Source organism: Sorex araneus, chromosome 6 (assembly GCF_027595985.1).
Source record: "Sorex araneus isolate mSorAra2 chromosome 6, mSorAra2.pri, whole genome shotgun sequence".
NCBI classification, from domain to species: Eukaryota; Metazoa; Chordata; class Mammalia; order Eulipotyphla; family Soricidae; genus Sorex; species Sorex araneus.
The window spans coordinates 29,706,782-29,720,614 of NC_073307.1; positions in this window are offsets into that span (position 1 = coordinate 29,706,782).

The window sequence follows — 13,833 nt, forward strand, 5'->3', positions numbered from 1 at the left end:
ACCCTCTGTGCCTAAAGAATTTGATTCCAGAGACCTCTTACAGCAATGCACTGGGACTGTGAGATGGGCTATGCAATTTCTGGCAGAATTTTCCCTGGACTTTATACAGAAATCCAAAACTGCGTGGATGCAGCAGCTTCCGCACGACTTAACATCTATAATGGTCAGCAATGTGAAACGGTTCCTTTTTAACAGGTCTGACTTGGGGGGGAAACTCCAAATAATAACAGTGAATTTTTGTTGAAATATTGAAGGTTATTAAAGTAGCAGCCATTTCTCTGGACTGTATTCTAAGCAACAGTCCCACGCCGGCCGAGAAGAGGAAATATCCCTCTTTCCCGGTTGTTTCCCATTTTCAGGGAGTAACGCGGCGTGGCGTCCACCATACTATGAGGTGTGGGAAGGGGGAAGAGGGGAAAAAAAAAAGGAAAAGGAAAAAGGAAAAAAAAAGAGTTATGTACTTGGAGCAGTGGGGCTACATATCTCTTCATTCTCAGCAATGGAAAACTAATTATCAAATGCTTCCTTGGTAGTAGGGCTGTCTTTCTTGGGAGGAAACTCCAACAACAATAGTGAGTTTTGTGTTGAAATATGGAACATAATCAAGGTAAAGAGAAAAGGAAGTGAAATTCATCAGTTATACAGTTGGGGGTGGGGGGGTATACTGGGGTTTTTGGTGGTGGAATATGGGCACTGGTGAAGGGATGGGTGTTTGAATATTGTATAATGGAGACATAAACTTGAGAACTTTGCAACTTTCCACAAGGTGATTCAATAAAAATTAAAAATAAATAAATAAATAAATAATAAATAAAATATCTCCACTCCAAATGGCAGTGATTTAGGGTTCATCACAAATTTCCCAATATCCTAAGAGCTCATGGTAGTCACATAGCATGTCACACATACACATATAAAGTCAATATATATACATATACATATATGTATATTTTAAAGTTAGGCTGCTCTATATAGAATAAAACAATTTTATACCTGGAGGTACAGTATGAAATTTTGTGAATCAAACTGAAGCAAGAAAATGTATCTAGGGGTGATGGTAGAAAAAGTGGGGAAATAGTGGATAAATATTTTTTTGAAGGAAAACTACTCCATGTGATTTTATTATTTTCAAAGCACTAAAATATATATTGTAGAGCATTTTTAATAGAGAAGATTGAGCATTTAAAAATATTTGTGATTCACGAACACGATCACGATAGCCCATTAATCACCGATTTCTCGGGCGGGCCCAGTAACATCTCATTTCGTCCTTTCCCTGAAATCTTAGAAGTCCATCTCAACTTGGCCCTCCCAAAAATGTTGCACTGGGGGCTCTTCAGGGTCATGGGAATGAGATCCAGCTTGTTACTGGACTTTGCATATGAATACACCATGAGAAGCTTGCAAGGCTGTCCCATGTGGGCAGGAAACTCTCAGAAGACTGCCAGTTTCTCCCAAAGGGAGAAGCAGGCTAAAGATATCTTCTGAGAGCTTGCTTTTAAGTCTCTCTGGATGTTGGCCATTGATGGGATTACACACACCTGGGCAACAGAGAGTCTTTTGCCCGCACACCTGGCTGCTGGGGCCCCTCGGAGAGGATGGGCTCCAGCTTCCCTCCCCACCCCGAGCCGAGCTCCTGGCGGCCGAGGACCACCAGAAGCTAGCTACAGCCATGCTGGCCTCATGCATGAAGGTACCGGCAGAGGAACCCAGGTGTGTGTAATCCCATCAACGGCCAACATCCAGAGAGGCTTAATTTGTGATTCAGGTTGTACAAATTATGAAATTTGCACTATTGCGTCAAGCCACCTGAGTCTGCAGTTCTTTGTTTTTTTTTCTTTTATTGTATTATTATTTTAGAGCATTACAAAGTCATTCATGATTGAATTTCAATCATACAGTATTCCAACAAGCATCCTTCCAACAGTGTACATTTCCCAGCACAGTATCCCCAGGTTCCCTCCCATCACTCCCCACTCCCCACCCTTTGCCTGCCTCTTTGGCAGGCACTTCTCTGCTTCTCTCTCTCTGTCTGTCTCTGTCTCTCTGTCTCTCCCTCCTTTTGGCTATTGTAATTTGCAATATTGATACTGAAAGTTTATCAAGAATATTCCTTACACTTTTAATCCTAGAGTGGGTAAGATGTTATATGTTGAATTCCCACAAGTAAATTCAACCCGATGTAAGTACTAAAATACTCTGATATTGATGACAATGATGATTGATGATGATTACGATGATGACGATGAGACTACACACTGTAGAGAATGCTAACTCAAACTCTTAAGTTGCCATGAGATTTGAGAAACAGTTATATCCCCTGCACTGCTTATTTCACAAAACATTGAACAGAGGAGACTTTCACCATTATTCTATTAGAGATAGAGTTTTCCTTTCAAATTATCAATATTCTCAAATGTACATATATTAATCTGATATTTAAAAATATTTGAATATAAGTCATATGATCTTTCAATACCCATCCCTTCATGGTGATTCAATAAAAAAATAAAATGAAATGATTGAATTGCACAGTAATAATAAAGAAGCCTATTTGGGATAGAAAAACAAAGTAAAAAAACTTTAGAACAAGAAAGTAGTAACACCATTAAGCTTATAATACAGAGCTCAGTCTGTATATGGCAGGCCAGAGTGTGCAATGGCACAACTAATTCTTTCTAAAAACCTCTTAAAACTGTTATTTTCAAGAGCATGTACATATGTGTATGTGCCTGCATCTGCACGTGCCTGCATATGCATTATGGATTTGTGGTTAGTTTGTGAAGTGCTGGACCACAAGTTCACAAACTCAGAAGTGTGCACTAACTCAAAATTTCCTTCAGCAATGCAATTGTAATCAACAAAGAGGACTAAAGTAGAAAGGCATTACTGGAAATAGGCAATAACTTGAATCTTCATGTTTTTACAAAGTTTCTTCTTTTACATATGTCTTCTCAGTCCTCCAAGCCAGCTAGGATTACTAAATTCTATGTTGTAGCATCTGGTTCTGTATAAACTACTCAAATCTCAGTGGCCGTTCAATATATGGCAGGGGAAGGTAAGTCCTCTGTTGAGAGACGTATTCTCACCCAAACCCACTTGTTAATGCACTTATGCATACAGATATAAACATACATACACAATGCATACAAAAACAAATACTCACACATCCTTCTGTGATTTAAACTGATAATGGGTTAAAGTCATATAAAAATGAAGTACAAACCTGTTAACTACATGGACAATTCCAGGAGGCAGAGGATGCTTTTACTTTTTTTTATGCTGAGTTACATGAGGCCTAAAAAGAGAGGATAAATAAGTAGTCAGACTGCTGACCTTAGAAAAAATGATTTGGGGTTGAACAAGTCTGGTGTAGAGATATTTATTATTTTCATAGTTTATTCAGAGCCAGTCAATATCTCTAAAATTAGTATTTTGGGACACCAGATATTTAAAATATTTGATGTCTTTCTTTAAAAGTGAAAATTTGACTGTGGTATATTTTCTCCTAAAATATTTACAACATAGGGATCTTTGTAATATATATAGATAAAATTATTCCTCATCGAACAAAGTATTTTCTACTTAATAATTTTGAAATCATATATATGAGGACATCAGAGTTGTATACAAAGTTTTGTGTCATACTATATCATGAGTTTATCAAATCTTTTTTCCAAAAATACGGCAAAAGCATGAAATATGGTTAAAAGCATCAGTATTCTGAACAGTCCTGCTACAAATCAACTTTAGTCTCCTGTAGACACCTTTAATCACCAAAAGACATTAGTAACATTGTAGACTGAAATTTCTAAGCAGTAAAGTTAGAAATGAATGGCTAAAGATCTGGCTTGTATTCTCATTCCTGTTGTACTACCATTCATCACATCTATGAGGGGACCCAATAGTTCATCCTCTCTTGATAGTATCTATAAATATAAAGATGTTAATAGACTCTTAGGGAGCATGTTTATGAGGGAATATAAACTGCTTGCAAAAATATTTGACATACATTATATCAATTGCACATATTTTCCCCTCCAGAGTAATTTTATCCCACTTAGAAGATACCCATACCTTCAGGTCATATATAGTAATGCACAAATGGGGGTGAAGTCAGGACACAAAAGGCACTAGATTACTGTCTTTAGTTTTTCTGTTGTATTCAGCAGAAGAACTGAACCAAATCTCCTTTTGCCTTTGCATTTAGCTGCTCATCCTTGAGCTCTAGCAAACATGTGAATCTGGGATCATTAGCACTTACTATAATATGTAAGAAAAAATTTGACAGTAAGAATTTCTGGTGGGAGCAGAGACACAGCAATGAATCCTGGAAGACAGCAGCTCACCTGAGATCTTGCTGGACCCCCTACCGAGCCAATTCCACTGGGGCACCTCAGCTGGAGGAGGAGTCCCAGGTCTGCTCACTCCAGATGAAACCCCGATGGCCACGAGCTTCAAGAAGCTAAGAGCTAAGACTCCAGGCCACATGGCGTAGTCCCTTCCCGTCTCCCAGCCATGTTGGGGTCCTGGCTGTTACGCCCACGATCTGCCTCCAGATGCCATCTCAACGCATCACCAGCGTTGATCTAGAGACTCCCAACTGAATCTCAAAATGGAGCAGCTCCCTACAGAGATGTCTCTGGACCCCAACCATTCACAATTCTAGAAGTCCAGAAGTGACCTCTCATGACATTCATGATCCACAATAGAAAATAAATTATCTAGCATCTGTTCCTGAAGGCAGGTTAGAATGGTGGTGGAAAAATTCGAAATAATGATGGTTGGAAAGTGTAATGGTGGTGGGATTGGTGTTGAAATATTGAATATAATCAAGTAATGTGAATAACCTTATGAAAGTAAAATTAAAAAAAGAATTTCTGTCAATCTGGGATGGAAGTAGCATATGGTTCTGAACAATAATGAAGTATTCTGGAATTGTATACAGTACTGTAAACAACATATAAAACATATTTGCATTTGAAGTAAATAAAATTTCTTATTGTGGTGTGAAATGGCTGCACACCAAGTGAGGCCCAGGGTCCAAGTGTTATAGTGGCAGTGGCAGAGCTCCCAGAGCTGTGGGCAGGCTGAATCTCTAAATACAGGTACAAATATATGTACATATAAATATACACGTCTATGAATATATAGAGATGACTATGAGATGCATTAACATCTCGTTATCAAAGAAACTTACTATGTTGCTTTGTTACCTATTGCAGGCCACTAGTTGGCAGTCACAAAAAACAAATGCATACGGATTTTGTTAGAGAATTTCAACATGCCTTTAATATATTAAAAATAAAGGACTCTAAAATACTTTTCTTTTAAAAATCTTGTGATAGTATGATATTATTATGTTATCTTTTAATAGGTATCACATTCAGAAATATCACAAGGTAGGCTAGCCACCCTCTACATAATTTCTGTAGTAGGTATTCAAAGAATGAAGAGTGAAGCTAAATCATTTCTCCTTCCGAAATATTTACTCCCTAATATTATTATTCGTTGTAAGACTATGATGTCAAAGTACAGGCAATAAACATTCTGAAAGACATCATTTAAGGATTACAGTAATAGAAATCAAAAATTAGAATTCAAGGGTAGAAAGAGAAATAACACCCATGTACCTCCACCCCAGTTTGTTAAAACCTGTGCTTTGTTGTACTAAGCTTTAAAACAAACATAAATGCCTTTTTTGGGTCAATAAGATGCTGAAATTATTCAAGAAAATAATGGTCTCAGAATCCAAGGAAGTAAACCTAGACCCATGTATTTTAACAAATTGCCTCTGTAATATTTGTGTATGATATAGCAGTGGACCAGATTAGGAAACAATTACACTAGGAAAATGGTTTCAGTTAACTTAAAGCAATTAAGTTTAAAAGTTATGTATTTGTTTCTTGATAGTCAAAATGAAAGCAGACATTGAATTCTTGTTATATAGCAGAAGAAAATACACCAGATAATGAGAGTTAAATTTTGTGTTAGCCATAAATTTGAAGATAATTTTCTCGGTAGATTTAAAAATGATTTCAAATAAGTTTTTAAGGAAATTGACAAACATAATGGACTGTGTCCCAAAGAGTTATTCTATGAAAAAAGTATTTTTTAAATCATCTATCACTTAAGGCTAAAACCATTATATCTAAATCATTTCTATCATAAGCTTTTTTTCATGATAAGCTTTTTTTCAGAACTGAAGTTATTCTTAATTTTGAACTTATACAAGACAGAATAATATTAGTAGCATGCCTATCATACTACTAATATAAAGAACAGTTTTAGGATTTACTCTGTATTAGTCTCTATGATACAACAATCTTATAGAAATGGCTAAGATATAATAAGCATCCTTCAGGAATTATATAGTTTATAGGGGAAGACAGAAGAGTACACAAAATAGTATAATTAAATGTTAAATACATTTCATAGTCTTATCATGAGAAAAATGAATAAGTATACCAGCGGAGAAAGTTTTTTAAAGAGTATAATTCCTGGACTCTGAAGGGATAATTTTGTATAGAGCAGCAAAATAATTTTGCTGTTCTTTAATTCCCATTTTCCTAATATGAAAATTCCTTTATTCCTTATGAGATCTGACTGTCTTCCATGGGGTTAGATTAACAACCTGAATCTTATGATATCACTAAAAGGAGTACTATGAGATCATAGTTTCCTCTTTCTTTCCTCTATTTATTCCTCCCTATCTTTCCTCTTCCTCTCTTACTTTTTTACCACCAATCAATGGTGTTCTCTAGCACCATAAAGAGGATAGTACTAAAAAAGGCGTCCACAAATAATCATGGGAAGTTATGGAAGATATTTGTTTAGTGCTCCCATCTGGAAGTCAAAGGATGAAAGTTGTAAGTAATAACTTGAATTGGGCATAAATTATATGAGTTTCTAATTATAGATGTACATGGTATAAACTAGTACATGACACAAAATTTATTCCCCAGTCACTATAATAAAAAATTATATCATGAGAAAATTAAACTAAAAGTTTTATCTAATAGTGAGATACTAATATAGATGTATGCTGGTTTTTATGTATATATGCATGTATATATTAGTTATTTATATATATATTAATTGGACTGGAGCGATAGCACAGCAGGTAGGGTGTTTGCCTTGCATGCGGCCGACCCGGGTTCGATTCCTCAGTCCCTCTCAGAGAGCCCGGCAAGATACTGAGAGTATCCTGCCCACATGGCAGAACCTGGCAAGCTCCCCGTGGCTTATTCAATATACCAAAAATAGTAACAACAAGTCTCACAATGGAGATGTTGCTGGTGCCTGCTCAAGCAAATCTATGAACAATGGGATGACAGTGACAGTGACAGATATATTATATATATTATATATACATATACATACAATTTTGAGATGCAGTTTATGCCAGATTAATGCCATAATTTGATTGGTGATTTGATATGCAATACATCACTGTCACTGTCATCTCATTGCTCATCGATTTGCTTGTGCAGGCACCAGTAACGTCTCCATTGTGAGACTTGTTGTTATTGTTTTTGGCATATAGAATACGCCATGGGTCTTGCCAGGCTCTGCCGTGTGGGTGAGATATACTCGATTGCTTGCCGGGCTCTTCAAGAGGGGCAGAGGAATCGAAACTGGGTAGGCCACATACAATGCTAATGTCCTAAAATAAGCAATAAAAAGATAGTTTTTTAAACTTTATCATATTTTTATAGCTTCATAACATGGTTACAATAGTATTAGCAATTTTAGTTCTTATACACAATATGATTGTATAATCACCAAAGTACCCTCATCCCTTTACCACTGAAAATTTTTGTTAATTTAATTATTATAGTTTAGATTGTATGCTTAGTGTTGATAATCATGACTTTGGTATATAGAGTCACTTCTCACCAGCACCGAAGTTCCCAAGACCTTCCACCAATATCCTTTTGTTAGTTCCAACCCACTACATTCCTCTCATCTCACTCCAGCCTGATAAGTCCCAGTGCCCAGGGTTTATTATCAACAGATATTATTGATATCGTCCGTATCCTTGACTTATCTATACATTACAGATGCTTGAAATCACCCAGTATTTTTTCCTTCTTATTCTGGCTTATTTCACTCAGCACATTACTTTCCAGTTCCATGCAAGTTGCCACAAACTGCATGATTACATATGTGACTGAGTAGTGCTCTGCTGTGCATAAATAACACAACTTAAAGATAGTTTTAGGGGCTAGGAATGTACCTCAGTGGTGGTGTCTTACAGTGTGAAGCTTGACTCCGGACAACACACAAAAAAACACACTACCAGCTTTGACTCCATTCTCTATTCATGCCTGACAACATCAACAATAAAGATATAACTTTAATATAATGAATATTAGATTTTACAATAAGGTGTTTAAAAACAACACTTTTGAGACAAGTACATTTTTACATTTACCCCTTTTACCTCATATCTAAAATGCTTAGGATTAAATTTACCTCAGATTTATTTAAAACTTACAGAGATTAAAAAATGAATCTTTTTGTCAACTAGAGATATTATAAAAATAAAGTAGCAATATCTTTGTTAATGTTACATTTTTTTTACATTTTTAACAAAGACGACAATAGCAGATTAAAATTAATGTCTTCCCTTAAAATTTGATTAGTAGTTTCATGAAATAGTATATTCACTACTGCTTAGCTTTCTGAAAATAAGCACCAGAAGTTTGAGTCTGTTGATTTTTCTTTATTTTTTATTTTTTATTTTTATTTTTTTGCTTTTTGGGTCATACCCGGTGATGCACAGAGGTTACTCCTGGCTCTACACTCAGGAATCACCCCTGGCGGTGCTCAGGGGACCATATGGGATGCTGGGAATCGAACCCAGGTTGGCCGCGTGCAAGACAAACGCCTTACCCGCTGTGCTATTGCTCCAGCCCCAGATTTTTCTTTATTTTTAAAATCCTTCCAAAACAACAAAGATTAACTGAGTTATGATAATAAATACTCATATTTAAATATAATACTGTCACTGTCACTGTCATTGTCATCCCATTGTTCATCGATTTGCTTGAGCAGGCACCAGTAACGTCTCCATTGTGAGACTTGTTACTGTTTTTGGCATATCGAATATGCCACAGGTAGCTTGCTAGGCTCTGCCATGCAGGCGAGATACTCTCGGGCTCTCTGAAAAAGGTGGAGGAATTGAACCTGGATCAGCTGCGTACAAGGTGAATGCCCTACCTGCTGCACTATTGCTCCAGCCCATTTAAATATAATAATAACTCAAAATGTATTCAGTGCTCAAACACGTGGATAATCATAGAAATAATATAAAAACTGAAATTATATTTGCTATGATACTTAGTACTATGAATCTTATAGTGATACTTATAGTGATAAGTATGATACTTATACTATGAATCTTAGCTTAACAGAGAACTTCTGGAAACCAATCAAAGACCAGAAACATTAACAAGACTCAAAATACCATTACATATTGATTTTTTCAGAAAGAATTGTAATGGACCATTAAAAATTTCAATAAAGGCTCTGGTCAAAACATTTACATCATTAACTAAAGCTGATTCTGGGACTTAATTTTCTAATATATCATTTCAGGTAATTATTGAAGCACAAATTCCCATTAATGAACAAGTGTTGTATATTTAAACCATATCATTCTGATTCCATTTATTTTGTTTTTGTAAGTGAGATCCACATGCTTATTATTATGTACTATATGTATTGGTCTAAGATGCATCCCTGAATAGAATTTTAGAACCCTTCTCATTCCAACTAGCCAGTTAATTTTCTTTAAGTGAAAAATGTATGCGATCTGAACTTAGATTGGAGTATAAGTCTGAAAGTTATCTCTCTAAAGATACTTAATAAAATATGTATGAATATTGCATTGCTTTGAATAACAATATCATGAGGTTAACACAAAAATCTGTGTTTAGAATTTTGGCAGTACCAAAAGTAAATATTCCTAAGCTATCACAAACTTCATTCTCTTATTCCCATCAGCAAATCATCTGACAACAAAAATAATAGAAAAGGAATAGAGAAAATAACTCTAGTTAACTCTACTCACAGAGAACTTGACAAATGATTTGAATTCTTTATATTCTATGAGTATAATTTCAGAAATTATACAGTGAAATCAATCAAATTTAGAAAGACAAAATATTGTATAATTTCACATGTGTGGTACATAAATAAATAAAATGAACCAAACTAAAGAGAAAATAAACTTTCAGAATATAAATAATAGAAGTCAAAACCCTGCCTTCACACATCTGCATTTGGTTTTAGAACAATCACGAATCATGAAGTTCCGTTCATCACTGATTTCTCGGGCGGGCTCAGTAACATCTCATTTCGTCCTTTCCCTGAGATCTTAGAAGTCCATCTCAACTTGGCCCTCCCAACGATGTTGCACTGGGGGCTCTTCAGGGTCAGGGGAATGAGATCCAGCTTGTTACTGGATTTTGCATATGAATACACCATGGGAAGCTTGCAAGGCTGTCCCATGTGGGCAGGAAACTCTCAGAAGACTGCCAGTTTCTCTTAGAGGGAGAAGCAGGCTTAAAATATTGCACCTGTCCAAATGTGTGGAGAGGGGCCTCCAGAATGGCTGTAGCTAGGTTCCAGTGGTCTTTGGCTGCCAGGGGCTCTGCTCGGGGTGGGGAGGGAAGCTGGAGCCCATCCCCTCTGAGGGGACCTGAAGAAGACAGCCAGGCATGCGGGCAAGAGACTGTCTGCATCTCGTCTGGTTTTAGAAATATGTGATTAATGCTTTATATTTTACTGTTATTCTTTGTATGAGTTCCGGATATACCATACTTTCACAATAGACTAAAATTAATTTATTGATTTTGTTTTGTTTTTGTACCACACCTGGAAGTTCTCAAGGTTTAGTTCTGACTCTGTGCTCAAGGATCACTCCTGGACGAATCTGGGGAACTATATGTGGTGCCAGAGATCAAACCTGTGTCAGCCAATGTGCAAGGGAAAGACTTTATCCACTGTATGATCACTCTGGCCCCTATTAATTTTTTAAATTGTTTTAACATTAGTTACAGCACATATAACACATATATATTAAAGATGGGGATTGGAATTAAAACGTACAAATAATCCTCTGCACAGTTCTGTGATACTCCTTAAAAATTTTGTATAGACATACAAAAAAGGGCTGGAACAATAGTACAGCAAGTAGGCACTTGACTTGCCCTCGGCCAACTTAGATTCGGACTGTAGCATTCCATACGGTCCCTTGAGCACCACCAGGAGTGATCCCTGAGTGCAGAGCCAAGAGTAATGCCTGAGCATAGGCCAGTGTAGTGCCCCCAAAAACCAAACCCAAACAAAAAAACCCGAAATACAAAAGAAAAATATATTATATGACCAGGGAGATAGATTAAATATATAAGTTAAGGATACAAAACATTTTCAAAACTTTGTGGATGGCAAAAGTTGATTTATTGCAAAGGACAGAGCCATGGTGGAAATGCCAATAGAATTTTGCAAATGAATATGTTTCCAGGAATAAGAAGAGGGAGGAAAAAGAGGTTATGAGCAGAATGTCTTTCTGGGTGAGAATATGCTCAGTCAGTTTCCATAGCTTTTCTTGGATGCACTTTAGTTATAAAAAAAAAAAAAGAATCGGACATAATTGAAAAGGAACATTTAGATATATAATAAAGTTATCAGAAACTTGTGATTGACAAAAATAAATTTAATTCATTAAAATAAAACAAAAAAATCTTACAGAACATATGATATAAGAACATTAGGATGTAATTTTTATAAGGATGGGGTTTCTTTTTATGTGTGTTTTCTTTGTTCTGTTTTGGGGCCACAGCTGGGAGTTCTCAGGACCTACTCGTACCCTCCTACCTGTGTTTAGCTGTGATTCCTGTGTTCAGAGGACTATATGAGGTACTGGGGATAGAATCCGGGCCACATGCAAGGCAGTGTCTTAACCCCTATATTATTTCTCAAGCCTTTTATCTCTTTTATTTCATGTTCATAGATTATAAATCAAGGTCTCAAAATTGTATATATTGAAGCACTCTGTGTATATTTACAAGTGCTAAGAAAATGAAAAAATGGACATCATCATCATCATTCTGTTGATCATTTAATTTCTCGAGTGTCTCAGTAACATGTCCATTCATCCTAGCCCTGAGATTTTAGAAGCCTCTCTCTACTCGTCCTTTCCAATGATGCTGTACTGGAGGCTCTTTCAGGGTCAGGGGAATGAGACCTAGCTTGTTACTGGTCTTGGCATATGAATACACCATGGGGACCTTGCAAGGCTCTCCCATGTGGGCAGGAAACTCCCAGTAGTTTGCCAGATTCTCGCAGAGGGAGAAGTAGGCTATAAGATATCGCATGGCCCCAAAGTGGCTGCTCACTTCTAGGAGCTTGCTTTTAAGTCTCTGGATGTTGGCCATTGGCGGGATTACACAGCACCGGGGGCAGTCCCCGGGTATGACCGCATAGCTACTGGGAAATGGGAAATCTGGGCAGAGGAGGCCCAGTCCTGATTCGAGCAGGCTCGGAGGTCTCAGCCCTGGGTCCCACACACCTGGGTTCCTTTGCCAGTACCTTCATGCGTATGGAGAGGGGCCTTGAGCATGGCTGTGGCTAGGCTCCGGAGGTCTTCGGCTCCTTGGAGTTCTGCTCGGGGTGGGGAGGGAAGCTGGAGCCCATCCACTCCAGGGTGAGTGGGGGGGTGTCCCGGGGAAGACAGCCAGATGGGGACAGTGTAAAGAAATTATGCAAGGAAAGAATTTAGATTCTCTCCTGGAATCCAAAAAACACACATTCAAATAAGAAGAACACAAAGACATAAGTGACTTAAGTATTAAAGGATCACAAAGTTATAATTTCTAAAAAGAAGAAACTAAGATTAAAGGAGTAAGTTTAGTGGAGATTTATGGATAGATATGTTCCCAAGGCATTTTCTAATACCATAGGCAAATAGAATTTCTCTCTTCCAAAAAGAAAAATCAGATTAGCTACAAAATACATAAATTGTTCTGAAAGCTTAGACCTCCTGCTGCAAAGCGTATTTGTGTTACTTTCATTACAAAATTGAAAAACTTTCCAAATTTTGACAGAAATTCTGGATAATTCTGGGGATATATGGAGCACTTAGTTTTACTGCCAGACTAAAATAAACAATGAGATGCTCTGAAGAATATCAACAATAATTAAAATTAAAACAAAAAACGGGAATAATTCTGAGAAATTTTAAAGAAATTTAATTAAATTAATTGGATTGCATTTTCATTTTAGACTTACAGAAAAGTTTAAAATAATATACTTTTGTTTTTTTCTGTCTGGTTCAATAAAAATATCTTCTATAATTAACCAAATTAAAAAAAAACTTCTACACAAAATTGTTAACCAAGCTCAAGCTTTATATTTTACTAGGCTTTTTTTTTTACTAATACCCTTACCATTTCAGGATACAATTGAATCCTTTATTGACTTAGCTATGATGTCCTTTTAGTCCTGTAAGAATTTGTGACTGCCAAACTTCCTGAGGCACAGGATGGTAGGGGAAGGTAGCCAATCCCTACCCTGAGAAAGCATGGAGATTTCAGTCACAAAACCTGCATACCCAATTTTTCAGCAGATTATATCTCAATGAGGTCTGTCCTGGTGGAGTCCTGCCAGGAGCATGGAGGTGATTTTGGATTGTGGAAGCAAGTGTCTGCCGGGGGCTCTGCTTGGGCGGGCATCAGACTGACCTACTGTTCTGCTTCAATTTACCCCAGTCTGTTTAGCTTTGCACAGGTCTGAGGTTAACTGCAACTTCTAATCTCTTTTGAT